The 23677-nt window shown below is 37.4% G+C and overlaps 2 long non-coding RNA genes across 2 annotated transcripts; one reads left to right on the top strand and one right to left on the bottom strand.

Annotated features, from left to right (window-relative positions):
- The first annotated feature begins 4412 nt into the window (after nucleotides 1-4412).
- Nucleotides 4413-23147, top strand: LOC119072628. Its single transcript, XR_005086893.1, has 3 exons — nucleotides 4413-4431; nucleotides 14459-14463; nucleotides 23044-23147. It is a non-coding gene; the product is annotated as an uncharacterized LOC119072628 (long non-coding RNA).
- On the bottom strand, nucleotides 15366-15951 carry LOC119072627. The gene is made up of 2 exons (XR_005086892.1): nucleotides 15607-15951; nucleotides 15366-15538 (listed from the first exon to the last, which is right to left on the bottom strand). It is a non-coding gene; the product is annotated as an uncharacterized LOC119072627 (long non-coding RNA).
- Nucleotides 23148-23677: the final 530 nt, after the last annotated feature.

The raw sequence follows: 23677 nt of genomic DNA, 5'->3' as shown, positions 1-23677 counted from the left end.
ACCTTTTCGAGGATTTTGCTTAGATTGCTGAGTAAACTGATGGGCCTGTAGCTGCCGGGGTTATTTGGTTCCTTTCCAGGCTTTAACACTGGTAAAACATGAGCCAATTTCCATTCTTGCGGGAAATAACCAATTTTCAGGCAGGCATTGCAGATCTTAGCTAGGAGTTCGAAGCAGGTAAACGAGAGCTTTTTGATTACTGTACTTGGAATCATATCGGGGCCTCTTGACTTTTTGTTTTTGAGCGATTTTAGGATCAAGCGAACTTCATCAGCGTTGGTGAAGTATGTTTCATCTGTTCGGTCGTTTTGGATCGGAAAATTGTTGACAGTGGATCGAACATGTTCAGAAAAGGCTGGATCACCAAGTTCTCTGTTTTGTACGTGAATCCCATAGAAGGAAGCGGCGAAAATATTAGCTTGGTCTGTCGGATTACTGACAACTTTGCCGTCAAAGCTAATCAGTGGCAGTTTTTGTGATGGGTTGTGGAGTAGCTTGCCAATGTTATCATACATGTTGTTGTCAGGCCGTATATTCTTAAGCCTCTTTTCGTACAGTTTCGATCGGTATTCATTTATTTTATCGTCAATCAACACATTCATATGACTGACCAGCGTTTTTAATTTACCTCTTTTGCGGTGATTCTTCCGTCGGAGTTTGTTTTTGTATTCGATGAGAAGTTTAATGTCAGTCGGGAAGTCATTACTGCCGGTAAAGGTCTTTTTCGGTATCGACTCGTCCATTGCGAACAGTATTGCATCCGTTAGACGTACGATATATGCGTCAATTTCTTCTTTCGATTGTAGAGATACATTACCATCCGGTATACATTCGGTGATTACGTTCTTGAATTTGTTCCAGTCAGCTTGTTTATAGATGAAGTGTTCAATGGGCGATTCGTAGGATATATCATTGCTCAAATTTATCACGTATTCAACTGCATCATGATCCGAGCCATATGGCAGAACTCTGGGCTTAGACGACTGAACATTCCTTGATATCGCAATGTCAATCGTGCTCGGGTTGTTTACGCTACGCCTACACGTAAACTCATCAGGATAGTGGATATCGACATTGCCTTTGCTGAGCAAAAAGTTGTTGAGGATATTACCGTTGCTGTTATTATTATTATTATGCCAGGTGACATGTTTCGCGTTGAAATCACCAGCTAAGAACATGCACGAATCCATTTTCAGAAGTTCATTCAGGTCGTCACACAGTAATTTCTTTGGGTTGTAAAAGGAGACTATTGAGGCTGTTGATCCTTTTAGTGACAGTTTTAAGACCGACGCTTCGGCGTTCCGCAATGTTGGTGTATTCATAACTTCATGCTTGATGTTCTCTTTGATTAAGATAGCTGTTCCACCACCGCCATCGGATAATCTGTCATTCCTATATACTTGGTAGGAAAGAAATCGGACTTTATTCTTTAAATTCAGCTTTGTCTCACTAAGCAGCACGATGTCTGGTTTACGTGACTGCAACAGGCATTCTAGTTCTATTTGTTTTCTCGAACCGACGATTGAGTTGACGTTCAAAGCTATTACCTTTAGACTTTTAGACAACATTAAACAAACTGGGTAAGAAAATCGATCATCATTATCTGTTTCAACGTACGGTCACTCTGGCTTTTATACGTCGGAACGAAATTTCTAATCTTAAGCATAAGCGCGCTAATATCACACTGAAAAAGGCTGCTAATCTCGTCGCTAATAAAACTTAGGCTAGGTTCAACATTGGACGGGAGCGGTAGCTTCACTACTTGACTATAAGTTAAATTTCGGCTGTTCGTTGGAAAATCACATTTACTCTTACCGTTTAACTCGGGAAAATCAGTCCCAGGTTGTTGCTTTCGCCTTTGTGTACTTTCCTTTGATTGTCCAGCGTGATTACCTTTGGTTTTTTGAATTTTCGCTGCGTATTCCACATATTTAGGACATTTCCGATAACTGGCCGGGTGATTTTGCTTGCAATTGACACACGTTGCTGGTTGATCGTCTTCTAGGGGGCAATTGCCGGGGCCATGTTCATGTATACATTTGACACATCTGTAGTTTTGCCCACAATTCGACGCACTGTGTCCAAGCGATTGGCATTTGCGACATTGAGTTCCAATATTCTTTTTGACGAATGGTTGCCAGGTGACTTTTTGGTTGCATATATACCTCGAGTTACACCTGACGTCTTCAAGTTTGGTTCCATTTGCAAATGTTGCAGAGGACCATATTACTCAGAGCTCATTATTTTTGTCGTCGTTATCGATAACAGATGAAAAGCCGAATGTGACATGTTAAGTTTGTGCGAGCTCTAGATTTAGAGCGAGTACTAAAAAACGTACAAAAGAGAGTAGGTGCTTAAAATGTTTAGTAGATGCAAATTGAAATTTTTGTCCATATCGGATGTTCAGCCATCCTCTTATAAATCGACGTCTTTCTTCTTTGAAATGCACTTTCATGTACGAGCGTACGCACCGATACAGTAAAAACCTCTACTTGCTTATCGATATGTATTCAGTTTTCATCCGTCCTATTTTGATCCTATAACGTTAAAGCAGTTCTTTATAAGAGTAGATAACATTCAGTCAAACATTAGACCTGTAGTATTCACTCCGTAAGTCTGCTGAAATTTATTTCTTAATTCATCTACTTCATCTACTGATTCACTCAAAAGTCAAATTCTGAAAAGCACTTAGGGCGTGAATTTTTATCTTATGCCCTGTGGGGCGAAATCAACGCCATCTGCTATCATTTCTCTGATCTTATAAGGTCAAAATAGCTTAATTTTTTATTAGGTACTTTATGAACGTCCCCTTGACTTTACTCTTAACATGAAATCCTTCTAAAAGGACTTCAATTAACATTTTTTTTTGCGATTTTGATTTCTATAAATATCTACAGGCGATGATGACTAATTGTAAATATACTCACACAACAATCCCATTGCCGAGTTTAAATAAAAAGATATTCAATTTAGCATTTCCACCAACTCATCTAAAATTCTAGGCATCAGCAGCATCAAGTTGGAATATAGAAAACATGTACACTCATACACGAGAGAGAGAAAAAAAAATGGAAAGTCGAATCAAATTGAGTTTAAATAATTCGTTGGTATGAATTTGTTGAAAGAGTTTGTAAAATGTAACATGAATTTGTAATTTTTATCTGTTGTTGAGCAAAACGAATAACAATTACTTGAGCACAAAAAGAACGACTTCTTGGCAAAGAAAATATTAAATTTAAATTTGAGGAAAATTGGGGGACGTAGGTTTGCCTTTTCTTTTGGTATTGAATTTAAATGTCGATTTACGAGGAGAATTTGTTTCGTTACTTCCGACGAATTTTCGGTCGTAGGAAGGTATGCTTAATGAAAGGATGTATGTTGAAAGAAAAATTCGGAGGAAGCCTGAGTGCCAAATATTTATCTCTTTTGTTGTCCGGGATTTGTTAATTTGTTTTCCTCATTTAATAAAAAAAAAAATTTGCTTCCCACTGCTACTTCGATCGCACAATGCGTATATTTCTAGCAATTTCCATTTCATTTTGATTATAATTCAGTCAAATTTGACGCGAGTAAACCTATGATCAAGTGGCATTTAACATGACCTGGCAGTTGAGGTTTTTTTTATGATGGTGATGATTTAAATACTATGTTTAGTCTTGAATTGGTAAACTGTAGATAATATTGTCGGCACTGATAGCCTTTATGAATTGTCGCCTTATGAAACATTCTCATAAATAAAGGAAAAGGCTCGCTGCACACGGTGCAAATAGTCACTTTATAATACAGTTGCTATTTGCACCGTGTGCAAATAGCCAAAGTATTATAAAGTGACTATTTGCACCATGTGCAGCGAGCCTTTTCCAAGTCTTTAACCATTTCTAGAAACTGAATCTGTTCCAAAGTTGACCAAAGTGACTATTTGCACACTGTAGAACTTGGTACCAGAAACTGTATTTATTTCACGGAAACCGAAAATTGTCAATTTTAGTAACTTATATTATTGAAACATTTTCATATTACATATATTTCGGTAAGAAAATTGTTAAGAAAAAGCCATAAATGAAAAAAAATAATAATTCGGCCAGCCAACTGAAAAGGCTGCAAGAAAATTTACAACGATTGAAAAAAAAATACAAGTGAATCAGCTTGCAAGTATCTTTCAATTTCAATCGATAAATAGTTCAAGAAATAGTTAACGTTACGAAAATGTTTCGAAAAAGATTGATGCCTCCTATTACAAAATCTACCCAGTACATCAGAAAAAGGAGTGACATTTTCTTTTACAAAACGTAACAATGAAGAGTATTACTCCTTCTATAAAATGCTTCGAAAAATGTGTGATATTTCCTTTTACAGAATGTAACAATGAAGGGGTAATACTTCCTTCTACAAAATGCTTCGAAAAAGGTGTTATATTTCCTTTTACAGAATGTAACAATGAAGGGGTAATACTTCCTTCTACAAAATGCTACGACAAAGAAGTGATATTTCCTTCCTTACAAAATGCTTCAAAAAGGAGTGATTTTTCCTTTTACAAAATGTAACAACGTAGGAGTAATACTTCCTTCTACAAAATGTAACAATGAAGAGTATTACTCCTTCTACAAAATGCTCCGAAAAAGGTGTGATATTTTCCTACATAAGACATTCGACCACTGTTTCGATCTGAGAGAAAATTTAAATACGTCTTTCGACGTTTTGCATTAATATGCAGTTCAAAAATACCATTTCTCATCAGGCCATGGCGACAGTGGTACTCGATACAGTGCTCTAAGAACACTATACCGATTTGCACACGAAAAAGTTTAGTGAATCATAGTTGAAATGAAGTTTCAACTCATCATCAAACTTTTCTAACTCGTGGCCAGTTGGTGGTTTCTTTACCAAAAGTGATATTTTCCTTTTACAAAATGTAACAATGAAGAGTGTTACTCCTTCTATACAAGAAGTGATATTTCATTTTACAAAATTCTTCGAAAGACAATATTAACGAAGTGATTGAAGCTTACTTTTAGTGTGCAAATAGTCTCTTCATAATACTTTGGCTATTTGCACACGGTGCAAATAGAAACTGTATTATAAAGAGACTATTTGCACCGTGTGCAATTTGGCTATTTGCACACGGTGCAAATAGAAACTGTATTATAAAGTGACTATTTGCACCGTGTGCAAATAGCCAAAGTATTATAAAGTGACTATTCGCACATTGTGCAAATAGCATCAACCTAAAGACTTTCCAAATGATTACCTACATTTGATTCTGCTAGGCGCACAAAAGACATGGACGATGGAAAAAATTATTATAAGAAATTATCGGCTGCTCAGATTGCTTCAGTTGATTCAATTGTAAAAACTATTGCACAAAGAGAGCCATCAGAATTTGCGAGGTCTGTTTGAAGTACTGGAAAGGAACGGAATTCCGAATTTCCCTTTTTATACTGGACCCGTGATCTTGAAAGGCATCTTATCCCCTCAAAACTATAACAATTTTCTCGCTCTACATTGTGCAGTCCGTATATGTTCGAGTTCCTTCGTTGATTCACATTTACACGTCGCAGAAAAACTTTTTAAATTTTTCGCCGAAATATATGGATGACAAAGCGTCAGCTACAGAATTTATAACATTGTACACATTCGCAGGAACGTCGAACGTTTTTGAAAGTTGGACTCGTTTCGTTGCTTTGCCACAGAGACAAAATTGACTTTTTGAAGAAACTGTTAGGGACAGCACATAACGACATAAGCCACTCGAACAGGCTATAAATCATTTGGCTGAAATGGACATTTTAGATCCAAAAGAAAGAAAAAGCATCGAACTGAAACTTGTGAAGAAACACATAGATGATCATGATGCTTATGAATTACTTTTCTTTAAAGACGTGAGAATCGACACTTTGGACAAAAGTAAGTGGTTGCTAACCGAAAGCAATGACATTGTTGAGTTTCAGAAAGACAAATACTTGGAGGGTCGTCTGGTTATATTTGGCTCAAAAATCAAACAGAAACATGATTTTTACGAGATGTTACTGAAGTCTTCCTTGCTTCATATTTAAGCTTCAAATGGAAAGACCGAAAAATATACGATTTAACATCCATAAAAACTAAAATGTTTGCCGTGTCTTCTGAGGGTGGACGCTCTAATACTCAAGAAGGAGGAATAGATGGGAGCGGTATCAAAATCTGCGACGCTTGACAATAGACAATAGACAAATTTATCCTTCAGTCACTGTCATGGCTATGGTTCACATGATAGACGTCGTAAAGATTTATTATCAGCAAAGTGGTTTTTACAAAGGGAATTGGACAATCCTTGCGAGCACAGGGCTCACATAATGGAGAAAAGAATGTAAAAGAACAAAAATAAACTTTGCTTCGTTCGAATATAGAGAACGCTTGTTGAAAGTGATCGTGGGTATTTTACGTCAGATATGGATAATATATAAAAAGAAAGATTCTAACAACGTAATCGATGAGTTTTTCTGTAATATGTAAAGGTCCCAGCAATCTAGAAAACAATTCTTAGACATCAAAGTCTTTGAATGAAAAAATATTGAAAAAAGGAAAATGGATTCAGAAAATCTATCGTTTACACATGGGTGGTATTACTATGAGGAGGAGGCGGTTTCAGGAAATGAATCGCAATTGAAAATCTGGTTATGATTATTCTGTACATTACAGAATACTATCGTAGAGAAACGTATGGTCGAGGCCATCATCCACCAACCACTTCATCAACCGAATCACGACAAATTCATGAACCTCACTCAGGCAGACATTACTAACAATGGTTAGCTTCGCAGTAATTTTTAGCCCCGTACGAAGTACGAAGGGGCTTATAGGATTACGATGCCGTGTGTAATTGATGGAATTCGAAGCAGACGGTAAGGGCAAAGTGTTTGCCTATGTTCATAGATGACGAATCCGCAATAAAAATTTGGGCCGTCTGTCCGTCTGTCCGTCTGTCCGTCTGTCCGTCTGTCCGTCACGTCGATATCTTGAGTAAATCAAATCCGATTTCAAAATTTTTTTTTTCCCTGAAAGATAGTCAAAATAGTGAGGCTAAGTTCGAAGATGGGCATATTCGGGTCGGCCCTTCGTGAGTTAGGGCCACCTAAGTGATTTAAGGTCTTTTGGTGATATTTATGGCAAAATAAACGATGGAAATGTAAATGACACGGCAAATGATAGGTATTGTCAATACCAATCCAGGAAAAAAAAGTTTTTTAAAATCGGGTGAGTGGACCGTGAGTTAGGGCCTTCGAAGTGAAAAGCTACTAGGGCCCTATGTGTATTTTACATATAACTCGAGCAAATTTCATATGTTTTTCGTAATTTTTGTTTCATTTGGAAGGTAATCGAACACCGAATAGAATGTTGTTGAAAAAAAAAATAAATTTGGGACCTTGGACTAAGGCCGCTACTAGGGCCCTATGTGTGTTTTACATATAACTCGAGCAAATTTCATCCGTTTTTCGTAATTTTTGTTTCATTTGGAAGGTAATCAAAGGCCGAATAGAATGTTGTTGAAAAAAAAATTAAATTTGGGTCCTCGGACTAAGGCCGCTACTAGGGCCCTATGTGTATTTTACATACAACTCGAGTAAATTTCATTCGTTTTTCGTAATTTTTGTGTCATTTGGAAGGTAATCGAACGCCGAATAGAAAGTTGTTGAAAAAAAAATTAAATTTGGGTCCTTGGACTAAGGCCACTACTAGGGCCCTATGTGTATTTTACATAGAACTCGAGTAAATTTCATTCGTTTTTCGTAATTTTTGTGTCATTTGGAAGGTAATCGAACGCCGAATAGAAAGTTGTTGAAAAAAAATTAAATTTGGGTCCTTGGACTAAGGCCACTATTAGGGCCCTATGTGTATTTTACATTGAACTCGAGTAAATTTCATTCGTTTTTCGTAATTTTTGTGTCATTTGGAAGGTAATCAAAGGCCGAATAGAATGTTGTTGAAAAAAAATTAAATTTGGGTCCTCGGACTAAGGCCGCTACTAGGGCCCTATGTGTATTTTAAATACAACTCGGGTAAATTTCATCCGTTTTTCGTAATTTTTGTTTCATTTGAAAGATAATCGAACACCGAATAGAATGTTGTTGAAAAAAAAAATTAAATTTGGGTCCTTGGACTAAGGCCGTTACTAGGGCCCTATGTGTATTTTACATATAACTCGAGCAAATTTCATCCGTTTTTCGTAATTTTTGTTTCATTTGGAAGGTAATCAAAGGCCGAATAGAATGTTGTTGAAAAAAAATTAAATTTGGGTCCTCGGACTAAGGCCACTACTAGGGCCCTATGTGTATTTTACATATAACTCGAGCAAATTTCATACGTTTTTCGTATTTTTTGTTTCATTTGGAAGGTAATCAAAGGCCGAATAGAATGTAGTTGAAAAAAAAATAAATTTGGATCCTCGGACTGAGGCCGATACTAGGCCTATGTGTATTTATACTCGATAAATTAAAATTTTAGGGCTATTTGAAAGTTTTGTTTTATTTGAAAGGAACGTCGTACGGGGCTTCGTAATTGCGCTATGCGCAATTTCTAAGATGTACACATTACATAATAATTTTACTTTAACTACTTTAACTGGCGCATAGGCTTACGGTCAAAGTAGGGTGACAGACGCACTAGGGTCACGTACGCAATAGATATACGGGTTTGTACGGGGCTCAGTCGCAGCAAACGCTCCGACTGTTCTGATGGCTCGTTTTTTTTTAAGGTAACTTTACAATACTATGACAACGCATATCGCTCTTATACAAGTTAAAGAAAATAGATGCGCACTGCGCACACACTTCCTTGACCGAAACCATATTATTCAGCACCCTAGGTCTTGGGGAAGCCAAAGGAAGCCGATTCTCCATATCGTATCGTAGGCGGAGGACAAATCAATAAGTAACCTTCATCACTGTGGTTCGTCATTGCCAGCAATTGCTCAACATACACCCGATTTTCTCTGAATCCCGCTTGATCATCAGGAAGAACATTATCGATCGGCGACTTGATTTCAAGTAATAAAGCTTCGATAGACTGAAAATATTTCAAGTACCACAACGACCACAACCCTCGGTCCAATACCTTAATTGGATTTTCAGCCGGACCAATATACGCCGAAAGATTTTTAAGACTTTGAAAGCATGAGACATCGTTAATTTTCGAGGGTCATTTTGCCACTTTACTTCAGGACGAACACAGTAAAAACGTTCGGAAGAACTGTGTGTACGTGCGTAGCTGCACGCACGATCCTAATAAAATCAAATTATATCCAAATTTACAACAATTGCAAAAAAAGAAGTAATTAACTTCGTGGTCAGCTAAAATATACATATTATGGACAAAAGCGTCTCATTCTTTGCATTTAACAAAAAGCATGAGGTTCCGACGGGTACATTTAATCCTTGATGGAAATAAAATAAGGCCATTAAATCATATCTGGCTTTGTAATTTCTATAGAAATGTACAACCAAAATGGAAGTACCTGTAGGTTTTGCAACATTATAAACTAATTAACGAGACTTACTGAAACCTAACCAAAACTTACAAAAATAGAAACGCCGGAGTAATAAACATTTATTACGCTACCTGTTTGTGTAAGAGTTTTTAGCTTTGCTTTTTCTCTCTTTTCTTATTTCTTTCGTCTTTCGCCCGAAGTCAAAGGATTATGCGTATATGTGTATGTGTGTAAAAGAGACGAATGGTATAAGTAGGAAAAAATCATTGTTGGTGTAAGTTTCGTCCATTATAAAGATGAAGTCTGTCCTTGTCAGTGTATATGTGTTGTGTAATGTTTATAGCAAATATTTGTTGCAAGTAAAGCAGTAGTATTGGTGAGCGTTTTGACCGTAAGTCAGGATTTAAGTTGAGACGACTTAATCGTAAATTTACTTTCGAGGTGAAAAGACCTGTTCAGTACAGCAGATATATTTTCAAAGTATTTTGGAAAATTTAGACAAAACAAAAGTGAGGTGAATAAATTAGCAGCAAAACAAAAAGGATAATTAGCAGCATAGCATCATGGAATCAAACAAGTTAAAAAATGTAAGTAAATCAATTTAATTTAAAAATTCTGATTCCAATAGATGTAACAATTTTTTTCTCTTTCAGATTGTGCCCCTCAACATCGAGATCGTTGCCATCGATCCGGATCACTTCTATTCATCCGAAAATGAAGATAGCGACTATAGTGACTGCAGTGACAGCGAAGCTGAAACCAGAAACTACGCAACGGAGCGCAATATCAGCAAAAACCCTGAAGCTCAGCCCACATCCGAGCCACAGTCATCAGAATCACAAACAGCCACCGACTCTCCTCAACCAATGTCATATATGTCAAGATCCAACGAAAGGAATGAGAATGACACCACACCTATAACCGACTTACCCACATCAGATGTACTCACACCAGACGTGCTCTTATCAGACGATCCAGCCACATCAGATACGCTCACACCAGATGAACCAGACGAACCTGTCGAATTGATTGACGGTTTGTTCGACTTTGTCACATTCAACATCGACGAAGACGTTGTACTAAAGGATGTGGAAGAAGATGGCAAACATTTCAGCTTAGAGGCGTACATCACCGATCAGAGCGAATCGCCGACTTCATCTTCACAAGAAAACGCCAAATCATCCATTTCATCTTCACCAAGAAGCAGTGCACCACCGATCTCGTCATCACAGGAAAAGCCGCTAAACAATTCAAAGGGCGAAACGACAGTGAGCAGTACTGGGTTTGGAATAGGTCAAGGAAAAAATTTCGCAGCGCTCATGAAATGCTACAACAAGGATAAGCCAGTGTTTCACCAATCGAAAGGAGATACAGAAAATAAACTGAAGGCCTTGGCTAAATCGGTTAAAGATAATAGAGCGCCCAAAGAAAGAGACGTGAAAATGACCAAAGACAAGGACCTGAAACAAATCAGAGAAAAGCACCTGAAACCGGTCAAACGGGAAGATGTGAGAACAGTCAAAGTAAAACAAGCGAAACTAGTCAAAGAGAAGGACGTGAAACCGATCAAAATAGAAAACGTCAAGCCAGCCAAAGAAAAACTAGTCAAAGAGAAGGATCTGAAACCGACAAATGGACAAGGCGTGATGAAATTATTGAAAGAGGAAAAAGTCAAATCAGGCGGAGAAAATAAGCTGAAACCATCCAAAGGCGAAGTGAAAACCTGCGACGAAAATAAAGAGCAAATTGGCCAAAAGATTTATAAAAAGATGGAAAATCATTCCAGTGCATGGAACACTCACATCGCCACTCAGAATTCACCAAACTGTGCTGAAGAAGTAAATAACAATCTGGATGATTTTACAAAAGCAATTTTGGCTTCAATGGCTGTAGCGCAAAGAAAGCCAAATCTAGAAAAACGACGCAATTCAAAAACGAGAAAGCGAATTTTCCATGTTCAAGAGCATTCGCTTAAATTTCAACAATTTTTGAACGACAAACGAGAAAAGCCAAAGATGAACGTGCTTGAACCGTCAATGACACAAAAATGCAGTAATCGTATCCCAACATTACCGAACGGCAAAATACCAAACACTACAAATGCTAACAACGAACACTTGAAGATGCCACCACAGCTACAACAAAACATCAGAAATGCCAATAGTGTTGCGTTGAAGACCCATCCGCAGCAACAACGCCAAAATATTGATATCGAAAACCTGCCACCAACTGAAAACTCCAACACCGTTGAAGTGAAGACGTCGCCGCAACAACAACACCAAAATATTAAAAACGAAAACTGTGCACCAACTGATCATAAAGAAGCGCCGGCCGGTACTCGCAAAATCAGCATCCACGAGTATCTCAACCGGAAAAGATCCCACCAATCTTCCAATAATGGTTCGGGCGTTGACATTGATTCGAATATTCCGACAAAGAAAAGAATATCCATAAATGAATATATGAAACGTAAGGTGCAGCATGAAGGTTCACATCAGTAAGTGTTTTATTTGCTCAATTAATTTCATTGATTGTTATACCCATCCAGATAGATAACGGTATTTTCTTTATTACAGATACACTCCATCAAACATCGCACCAGTTACGAATGTGGCCATATCCTCAAAAATGTGATTTTAGAATGTAAGAAAATAATTGTACGACATGCAGTTGTAAATTGTTTTTATGTAAAATATATTACTTGTAAGAAATGATTCATGATTTATTACTTTTATGCGTCTATATCGGCAAAATGCTCATACACTCATCAATTGTTCCCATTTGCAATAGTCTCGAGGATGTTTCTCACTCACTTTTTCATTTATTTCACCTTTTTAGACAATCTGAAAAAGTGATGAAATATTTCCATGAACAAGACAAGATCTGCTGTTTCAACCTCAGGTGTTAACAGCGGTCTTAAGCCAGTGTGGTCTGCACATCGTCAGTTGCTACAATTAACACCCTTTGCACGACAGTGAAAACTTTACTTTCGAGATTTAAAGTTTTTTCAAACTAATTACCATCGACTGATGGAGGCTCGGACAGATGTGAAGCTGCTATGAAATTCATTCCCAAACGCAGCAAAATTTGGTAAAACTTGAACACAAAACGGAAATCAAGGACGAATGCACCGGGATGGTTTGTTTTCCAAATTGACAAATAAAAGAAAAAGATACAGTTCAACCAATGTCTTTTTCAACATCATTTGACATATCGGCCAATAAGGGATGTGACCCACCCCTAACTAAAGGTGTTATTATAAAGCTCATGAAAAGTAGTTGCTTTCGCACTAATTTATTTTACCGGAAACGGATACACATTTAAAGCAAAACGTTTCCGCTAAAACGTAATTTTTAAGAGTACCGCCGTCATTTTATTTCTACTGTGTCATCTCTTCTGCAACTCACGTCCCACCAAACGACAATATTGTTGTTTGTTTACATGATTGGTCATAAATTTTTTTTTCATAATTTTGGTTGCTTCGACGAATATTTTAAGTCAACCGATAAGTGAACTGTTAAAAACAACACAAGAAGCACATTTCCTCACAAAATCTGAATTAAATCACACCGAAATCACCGAAATTATGACATTTTCACAACAAACACTACATTTTTGTGTTGGCGATTTGACGTTTGAAAAACTATAATCATGTTCCGATGAACGACTTTTACGATGATTTTCTTCGTTAAACCATATTTGACTAAGTTCAAGGTGGATGTGATTTGGGTGTGAAATTGAGTGGGAAGTGCTATTTTCATAGATTTTCTTTTTGTAAAATCTTTTAAATGAGACAATATTTTGAGGATGACCGATGTACGAGTTTCTTATTTTTCGTATTTCTATTGATATTTGACAAGAAATCGCGAATAAAATCGATAAGTCCCTCCCTTATTGTATTATTTGTAATTTTTTTCGTTCAAACATCACGAATTGTAGAAAATGATCGGACCAGTTATTGGATCGTGTATTTCTATCAGCTGTTCGGTGCCATTTTTTTGGCCCACACATTGGTTCGCTTGGAAAATTTTCAGATCTACTGCATGATTTGTTGCACAGCTCAAATCGAGATATTGAAATACCGCGTGGAGAAAATTGGCTACGACACATTTAGCCACTACAAAATGTCGAAGAATCCTGCAAAAGACTCAAATCACGACATACAACTGCTGGAGTGTCTAAAACATCACAAATTTATAATGAGGCGAGTAGCGTTTAATGGAAGAAGAAGAAGTGCTTAATGGAAGGTCAACATGTCTATCTACCACACATTTGCATACATTTTCAGATTCATCTCAAATATAGAGCGAGTGTTCAGCATTCCATTCTTGTTTCAATTGTTTTGTAGCAGCGTTATTTTCTGCGTGACCGGATTCCGCATAATAATGGTGCGATCATTTTTGTTTTATATGTAAAAACAACATTCGACTCGTCATAGCAACCAATGAAAGTATATAACAGGTATGGCCAATCGAAAAATTCATCTTAAACGCACTCACAATGTGTGTCAAGATAATATGAAAATTAGTGTGTCTCATGGCGGAAATCAAATTTTTATGTCCTCCGGGTGGGTGATAGACCATACCTGTTTTACACTTTCATTGATAGCAACTCAATCGCTCATTCACGCCGTAAGTGCGCCTGAGAATTTGAATTTTAAGTGAACGAATTTAACGCTTCCTTATGAGAATGGGACGATCTTACTCTGGCTCGTTCCTTCTTGAATATTGTAGCGCTCTTATGGCGTGAATTTGTGGTTGTGAAAAGTAATATTAATTTTACGAATTCTCAACAGATGGAAGACGACACCATCACTCTGGCATATTACGTTTGCTTTTTCGGCGTTTTCCTAAACGAGATATTTTTACCGTGTTATTTCTGTTGGAATTTCACGGATTCCAATCCGTACTACTAATAAAACGACATGTTTACACTTTGACCGTTTATTAGTGAGTGAAGTGTTCTACGAACAGAACACTGTATTTATACCCTAAGGCTACGTCTACTACGTTAACATTCATTCAATTAGGTTACTATTCTCTATTGTGTTTGTCCAGTGATTCACTTGATGAGTATATTAATTGTATAACTCCAACACTCCCACTCAATTCATATAACTCATAGATGAATTTGAATTCCAAAAAACTCCCACTGAATCAGATAATGCAATTGTTTGTTTGTACTGCGAGCGAGTGACCATTGAACCGATTCCACCATTGATTTGACATTCGACAAATATGCTTCACCAAACACTAACCATTGAAAACAGTTCGACCAATTCAAAAAACGACGCTTCAATTGCATTTCTCCCACTCAATTGGAGCATTACGTATACCAATTCTTATTCTTTGAACGATTTACCATCGACCATTCTTTTCTTCTTTTCACCATTGATACAACCATCGACCATTGAAACGATGTATAATCGACCATCGAACCACCGACCATTGAAAACGATTTGACCATCGACCATCGACATTTAAACGATTTGCCATCGACTTTCGGTACTTCCGAACTTGCCATTCGTCCTTGCCAATCGACCTTGTCGTTGACCTTCGATACTGCCGTTCAACTTTCCCAATCGACCTTGTCGTCTGCCCTTCACTTGAACATTCATCAATTGTGATGCAGCGACTTTCCTTTATGTCCGATTGCAACTAATCCGTAGTTGCCACGAATAGCATTTAGCTATTTCCATGACTAAAATCCGTAGTCATCACGACCATCGTGTGTCATCTTGACCATCGTGCGTCATCTTGACCATTGTGTGTCATCTTGACCATCGTGTGTCATCTTGACCACCCTCGGCATCTTGACCACTGTTGCTATCTTGACCATCGTTGTCATCTTGACCACTGTTGCCATCTTGACCACCGTTATCATCTTGACCACTGTTGCCATCTTTTTTTTTTTGATGCTGAACCGTTTGTGAGATTGTACTGCTCACCCAGTATTACGCCTACCGACCGTCATCGAAGTGACCATTTGTCATCTGCCATGACTCGACCAATTTTGTCGTCTGCCATTGACTTGACCATCGACCATCATCGACGCGACCATCTGCCATGTGACTACCTCCTCAGACGAAACGATGCCATACCAACCGCCATACTTGGAGTTTACCGTCACCACTTTGTGACTACCTCCTCAGACGAAACGATGCCATACCAACCGCCATACTTGGAGTTACCGCCACCACTTTGTGACTACCTCCTCAGACGAAACGATGCCATACCAACCGCCATACTTGGAGTTACCGCCACCACTGCCATAGCGCGAATCAGCGCCGAAACTTTCCGCAGAACACACAATCACAATTTAATCATACAGCGAGTGTTATTGACACCCCTTCCAGTGCAAACTGGCGCTGCAGATTAATTGTCACAGTTCAATGTGTCTGGGCCCCATAACCTGTTGGAAGTTCACGGATTCCAATCCGGACTACTAATAAAACGACATGTTTACACTTTGACCGTTTATTAGTGAGTGAAGTGAACAGAACACTGTATTTATACCCTAAGGCTACGTCTACTACGTTAACATTCATTCAATTAGGTTACTATTCTCTATTGTGTTTGTCCAGTGATTCACTTGATGAGTATATTAATTGTATAACTCCAACAATTTCGGCACCCTGTTAACGTTAACAAATGATGGTATGACCGTTGCACAGGCCTCTCACTCTAATTCTGGACTCCTTATTAAGGAATTAAGGAGGTTTCAGCTCAAAAATAAGGAGAAATAAGGAAATTGTTAATTGAAATTAAGGAAAAATAAGGAGAAAAATACAAAATTTTCAACTTAAAAGTTTCGCTATTTTACAAATTTAACGAATTTGTCATGAACTGTAACAATACTCTCTCTAGCAACCAAACTCTCAGCTCTCTGTGTCAAATTTACACCTTATTTCTTTGTATTCTACAAACACTATTCTACATTTTGACTGACTACGCTGTAATCTAAATGTAAATTCCAATGGCGACTGGATTTTTTCACCACCTTAATAAAAGCAGTTTGTTTGCTAGAGAGGGTATTGTCTGTTCGAAAAGTACAAAATCGGTTTTTCATGTTTTTGAAGTGTACCGAGTTTACTCGACTTCGGGCAACGAAAATTGATATTTATCGAACCAAATAGGGTGTGTATGGTATCGTTCGAAAGTTTAGTAGTCTATAGACTAAAGATTGCAATCAATATTTGCACATACCAATTTGATTAGCAGAGGCTTTAGGTTCGAACTGTTTCACGGGGGTGCACAATTTTTAGCCCCGTACGAAGTACGAAGGGGCTTATAGGATTACGATGCCGTGTGTAATTGATGGAATTCGAAGCAGACGGTAAGGACAAAGTGTTTGCCTATGTTTATAGATGACGAATCTGCAATAAAAATTTGGGCCGTCTGTCCGTCTGTCCGTCACGTCGATATCTTGAGTAAATCAAATCCGATTTCAAAAATTTTTTTTTCCCTGAAAGATAGTCAAAATAGTGAGGCTAAGTTCGAAGATGGGCATATTCGGGTCGGCCCTTCGTGAGTTAGGGCCACCTAAGTGATTTAAGGTCTTTTGGTGATATTTATGGCAAAATAAACGATGGAAATGTAAATGACACGGCAAATGATAGGTATTGTCAATAATAATCCAGGAAAAAAAAGTTTTTTAAAATCGGGTGAGTGGACCGTGAGTTAGGGCCTTAGAAGTGAAAAGCTACTAGGGCCCTATGTGTATTTTACATAGAACTCAAGTAAATTTCATCCGTTTTTCGTAATTTTTGTTTCATTTGAAAGATAATCGAACACCGAATAGAATGTTGTTGAAAAAAAAATTAAATTTGGGTCCTTGGACTAAGGCCGCTACTAGGGCCCTATGTGTATTTTACATATAACTCGAGCAAATTTCATCCGTTTTTCGTAATTTTTGTTTCATTTGGAAGGTAATCAAAGGCCGAATAGAATGTTGTTGAAAAAAAATTAAATTTGGGTCCTCGGACTAAGGCCGCTACTAGGGCCCTATGTGTATTTTACATATAACTCGAGCAAATTTCATCCGTTTTTCGTATTTTTTGTTTCATTTGGAAGGCAATCAAAGGCCGAATAGAATGTAGTTGAAAAAAAAAATTGGATCCTCGGACTAAGGCCGCTACTAGGGCCCTATGTGTATTTTACATATAACTCGAGCAAATTTCATCCGTTTTTCGTAATTTTTGTTTCATTTGGAAGGTAATCATAGGCCGAATAGAATGTTGTTGAAAAAAAATTAAATTTGGGTCCTCGGACTAAGGCCGCTACTAGGGCCCTATGCGTATTTTACATACAACTCGAGTAAATTTCATCCGTTTTTCGTAATTTTTGTTTCATTTGAAAGATAATCGAACACCGAATAGAATGTTGTTGAAAAAAAAATTAAATTTGGGTCCTTGGACTAAGGCCGCTACTAGGGCCCTATGTGTATTTTACATATAACTCGAGCAAATTTCATCCGTTTTTCGTAATTTTTGTTTCATTTGGAAGGTAATCAAAGGCCGAATAGAATGTTGTTGAAAAAAAATTAAATTTGGGTCCTCGGACTAAGGCCGCTACTAGGGCCCTATGTGTATTTTACATATAACTCGAGCAAATTTCATCCGTTTTTCGTATTTTTTGTTTCATTTGGAAGGCAATCAAAGGCCGAATAGAATGTAGTTGAAAAAAAAAATTGGATCCTCGGACTGAGGCCGATACTAGGCCCTATGTGTATTTATACGCAATAAATTAAAATTTTAGGGCTATTTGAAATTTTTGTTTTATTTGAAAGGAACGTCGTACGGGGCTTCGTAATTGCGCTATGCGCAATTTCTAAGATGTACACATTACATAATAATTTTACTTTAACTACTTTAACCGGCGCATAGGCTTACGGTCAAAGTAGGGTGACAGACGCACTAGGGTCACGTACGCAATAGATATACGGGTTTGTACGGGGCTCAGTCGCAGCAAACGCTCCGACTGTTCTGATGGCTCGTTTTTTATATATTTTGTCCGACACCTTCTGATGGGATCTTTACTGAATACGTTCAGCGGATTTTTATCTAAGAAATCCTGCTGAAAGCTTACTTGAGTCACTTATTGTATGGAAAACTCAGTAGGCACTATGCTACTAAGCTTGCAATAGAACAAACAGTCATGGGGTTTTATTTCCATATGATGCGATTGTCTACTTTTTTGTTTCGCAGAACTCTTTTATTGCAAGCCTCCAATTTCGATTGAAGATCGACCTTATTTTCGAATATAAGTTCCTAAGGTTAATCCGTACTAACCGGTGATCATAACCAACATTTGTGTCTCTTCCTTCAATTATATCGAAAAAAAAAATTTGCAACCCCTTTTTGAGGGAATGCCATTTACTTTGGCTTGGCCTCTATAAGTCCGAAAATAAGAAATTTAAAAAAAATGTGAAACAGTTTCTTTTAGAATTGAAAGGCGCATAAATGAGTCATTCCATTCCATTTTAAAAACCTTTGTCTTATAAGTGATACTCGAGAAGGAAACCACAGAAAAACATGGTAAGTCCAGTAAATCAATCATATTGGAATGACAATGCGCCACCACTTCACTTTTCTATTAGAGTTCTTTGTGTTGAATAATAAAAGTAATTTTAAAATCAATATTTGCCGCGCAGCGAATTTTTTTAAATTAATTTTTGATTTTCTGTCAGTTAAATTTGCGAAAACTAAGGAATATAAGGATTTTTTTTATCAAAATAAGGAGGAATAAGGAGGTTTTCATAAAAATAAGGAAAATCAAGGAAATAAGGAGGTGTGAGAGGCCTGCCGTTGCACTTTATTCATCGAACTGGCCCGATCTATCACAGTCGTTTAAGAGAACTATGATATTGTTTCTCGAATACCTGAAACGGCCGAAGGTAATGAAAACCGGAAAGATATTCACACTGACTCTATTCAGCTTTTTAACGGTAACACATTATGAGTGAAGTTGGCAGTGTCTGATACAATTAAAATGATTGATTTTTCCATAGGTGATCAACAGATCTTACAGCATGTTTGCCGTTCTCCGGAATTTAGTGAAATAATTTTACATTTTTGTTCAAGAGGTTCTGAATGTGTCCTTACAATAAAGATAATTGAAACATTTGGTCAATGTCAGTTTGTGTTACTGTTTAATCACACAAAAACTGGAAATAACTCTTGAAAGAGGAAGGAATGACCCAAGTCGATCACTGCGGGATATATTATGATCTTTAAATATATACCATAACTCGATGATAAATGCATCTCTCTCTGTTTCGTGACATATTTTCGATTGCATCGATGAAAGGTTTCTTAAACGTTGCATCGAAGTAAAAATGAAATATTACTACAACGTTGTTGCAACTTTCCTGCGACGTCCTTGCAACATTGCTGCAACGTTCTTGCAACATTATTGCAACGCTGATATGTTTTAAAATTTACTAATAAAAATTGGTTTAAATTAACTTGGGCGGTTAATCTTAGTAGCCTACGGTTTTTAGCCCCGTACGAAGTACAAAGGGGCTTATAGGATTACGATGCCGTGTGTAATTGATGGAATTCGAAGCAGACGGTAAGGGCAAAGTGTTTGCCTATGTTCATAGATAACGAATCCACAATAAAAATTTTGTCTGTCCGTCTGTCCGTCTGTCCTTTTGTCCGTCTGTCCGTCTGTCACGTCGATATCTTGAGTAAATCAAATCCGATTTCAAAAATTTTTTTTATCCTGAAAGGTAGTTGAAATAGTGAGGCTAAGTTCGAAGATGGGCGATTTTGTGTCGACCCCTCCAGAGCTGGGGCCCCATAAGTGCTTTAACGTTTTCCAAAGATTTCTCTGGCCATTTAAAGGCTACACTTGTAAGTGATACATCAAATGAAATCCACAAAAAAAAAGTTTATGGAAATTGGATGACCGACTCGTGAGTTAGACCCCTTGGTGTGAACTAGGTACAGGGCGGCAATCCGTTTTTGCTTGTAGGTTAGTCAAATTTGAACGGATTTAGATGGATTTTGATTTATTAGATAGGTATTGACCGTACCAATCAGGGAAAACAAAATTTATGAAATTCGGATTACCGGAGCGTGAGCTAGGTCTCTTGGAGTGAGCTTATATGTGGCTACTCGGCCGTACAGTGAACGTGGAGTATTTTGTCAATATCTCGAGTAAATTTTGACCGAATTTCATGAATTTTTTTTTGTTTGAAAGGTACTAACGAATGTAAAGCAGCCGTTGTACTTTCCACCTCCTAACAAAATGGCCGTCGGCCGCCATTTTGGATTTTTGTAAAATCAATATAAATCGGTGAAAATGATAATTCCAAAATCACTGATCAGTGGGAAGTGTAGTTTGTGTTACTTTTGAAAGGAACGTCGTACGGGGCTTCGTAATTGCGCTATGCGCAATTTTTAAGACGTACACATTGCATAAGAATTTTACGACGTTTACGGGCGCAATAGGCTTACGGTAAGAGTAGGACGTCGGACGAAGTAGGGTCACGTGCGCAATAGATGTACGGGTTTGTACGGGGCTCAGTCGCAGCAAACGCTCCGACTGTTCTGACGGCTCGTTTTTTTGAAAAGATCAGCCAAATTTAAGTCGGCTTTATCAAAGTGTTCAGAGTTTTGTGCCAAAGTAACAATTTCACCTTCATTCAATACACATTGTGTATTACACAACAAGAAGGTAAACACATTTCCCTACAAATCCCTACAAAAAATTCTAAGTCTCCATTGTGCATTCCCTAACCTTTATGCAGAACACATTGAAAATGTACCGCTGTAAATTACCGAAAAACATGAGCCGATCGAAGAAAGTGTATCTTGTAATTAAAGAAAACTTGGGGACGAATTACGCCACTACATCAGATTTACGAAATCGTGGTCAATCGAGAAGTTCAGAAAAATAAACATTTGCAAAATATCGTGCAAAATGAACCTCTTTACAATTAATATTCCAATTATTAGTTTTTCGAACGACGATAATTGGCATTGGAGTAACTATGAGCGCGATCTCGAGTCCGATAACGACGATTATCATTTAAGCACGTGGAACAGTGATATATGTGCCTAGGCTCTTACGTTTAAAGTTAAAACCATCAAACAAACAATTTGTTGTTCAAAATCCCACGTTCTCGTGACACCACAAACATTCCGAAGGATGAACTCTATTAAAAACACCAAAAAATAGATCGATTGTTGAAGTTTGTGGTGGCAGCTACTGGCACAATGGAATCAATTTAGAGTTAATTTATTCTGTAAAAACGAAATATCCAAAAGAAATTGAGCCCATGTTGGATAGTCCTCCGATCAGTAAAAGTTCGAAGAGTCAATTTTGGCCGATTATCGGTCAAATTCATGGGAGTTGGCTACGAGCCATTTTTATCGGTATTTTTCATGGCTACTCTAAGCCGAATGATGCAAATGATTATCGCGATCAAGTGCAAGGCTGTATAGGTTTGTTCCAAGTAACTGTAAACACGAAATTTGACTGGCCGCACGAACACGATTTCATCCACAGAGCTCGGTTTTCATACAAATATTGATGAGGTTATGTCTCTATGGATGAAATTTGACAGTAGTTTGACAATTCGTATGGCCGTGGAACAGACCTATACTTTGGGCCGATTTCATACAAAAATTCACCTACACTGATGATTCTTGTCGTCTTGATGATGTGGTGAAATTTTTTACATGTAAAATCTTCAGAAGTGGTGTGTTCCCGCGTATGTAATAAAATGGCGGTCCGCGTGACCTCTTCAAAGCATACAGCCTTGGATCAAGTGTCGTTGTTTCTAATGTGACGCACCAGCAAAGGCATTTATAAATTGTACTGTCTCTCGCAATGGGTATTTCGCATGAAATTTCTGTTGTGTGGAAGGAACCTACGCTTAAAATCGCATGTCCTTTGCTGAGTACGACTGTCCTTCACGTTCTGACAAAAGTTTTCGTGATGAAGAAGAACATCAGAGAGGATAGTCAACTTTGGAACAGATTCAGTTTCTAGAAATGGTTAAAGACTTGGAAAAGGCTCGCTGCACACGGTGCAAATAGTCACTTTATAATACTTTGGCTATTTGCACACGGTGCAAATAGTCTCTTTATAATACAGTTGCTATTTGCACCGTATGCAAATAGCCAAAGTATTATAAAGTGACTATTTGCACCGTGTGCAGCGAGCCTTTTCCAAGTCTTTAACCATTTCTAGAAACTGAATCTGTTCCAAAGTTGACCAAAGTGACTATTTGCACACTGAAGAACTTGGTACCAGAAACTGTATTTATTTCACGGAAACCGAAAATTGACAATTTTAGTAACTTATATTATTGAAACATTTTCATATTACATATATTTCGGTAAGAAAATTGTTAAGAAAAAGCCATAAATGAAAAAAAAAAAAATAATTCGGCCAGCCAACTGAAAAGGCTGCAAGAAAATTTACAACGATTGAAAAAAAATACAAGTGAATCAGCTTGCAAGTATCTTTCAATTTCAATCGATAAATAGTTCAAGAAATAGTTAACGTTACGAAAATGTTTCGAAAAAGATTGATGCCTCCTATTACAAAATCTACCCAGTACATCAGAAAAAGGAGTGACATTTTCTTTTACAAAACGTAACAATGAAGAGTATTACTCCTTCTATAAAATGCTTCGAAAAAGGTGTGATATTTCCTTTTACAAAATGTAACATTAAAGAGTGTTACTCCTTCTACAAAATGCTTCGAAAAAGGTGTTATATTTCCTTTTACAGAATGTAACAATGAAGGGGTAATACTTCCTTCTACAAAATGCTACGACAAAGAAGTGATATTTCCTTCCTTACAAAATGCTTCAAAAAGGAGTGATTTTTCCTTTTACAAAATGTAACAATGAAGGAGTAATACTTCCTTCTACAAAATGTAACAATGAAGAGTATTACTCCTTCTACAAAATGCTCCGAAAAAGGTGTGATATTTTCCTTTTACAAAATGTAACAATGAAGAGTGTTACTCCTTCTATACAAGGAGTGATATTTCATTTTACAAAATTCTTCGAAAGACAACATTAACGAAGTGAGTGAAGCTTACTTTTAGTGTGCAAATAGTCTCTTCATAATACTTTGGCTATTTGCACACAGTGCAAATAGGAACTGTATTATAAAGAGACTATTTGCACAGTGTGCAAATAGCCAAAGTAATATAAAGTGACTATTTGCACCGTGTGCAAATAGCATCAACC

The sequence above is a fragment of the Bradysia coprophila genome (assembly GCF_014529535.1).
Source record: "Bradysia coprophila strain Holo2 chromosome IV unlocalized genomic scaffold, BU_Bcop_v1 contig_84, whole genome shotgun sequence".
NCBI classification, from domain to species: Eukaryota; Metazoa; Arthropoda; class Insecta; order Diptera; family Sciaridae; genus Bradysia; species Bradysia coprophila.
This window is presented reverse-complemented; position numbering and strand designations above follow the sequence as displayed.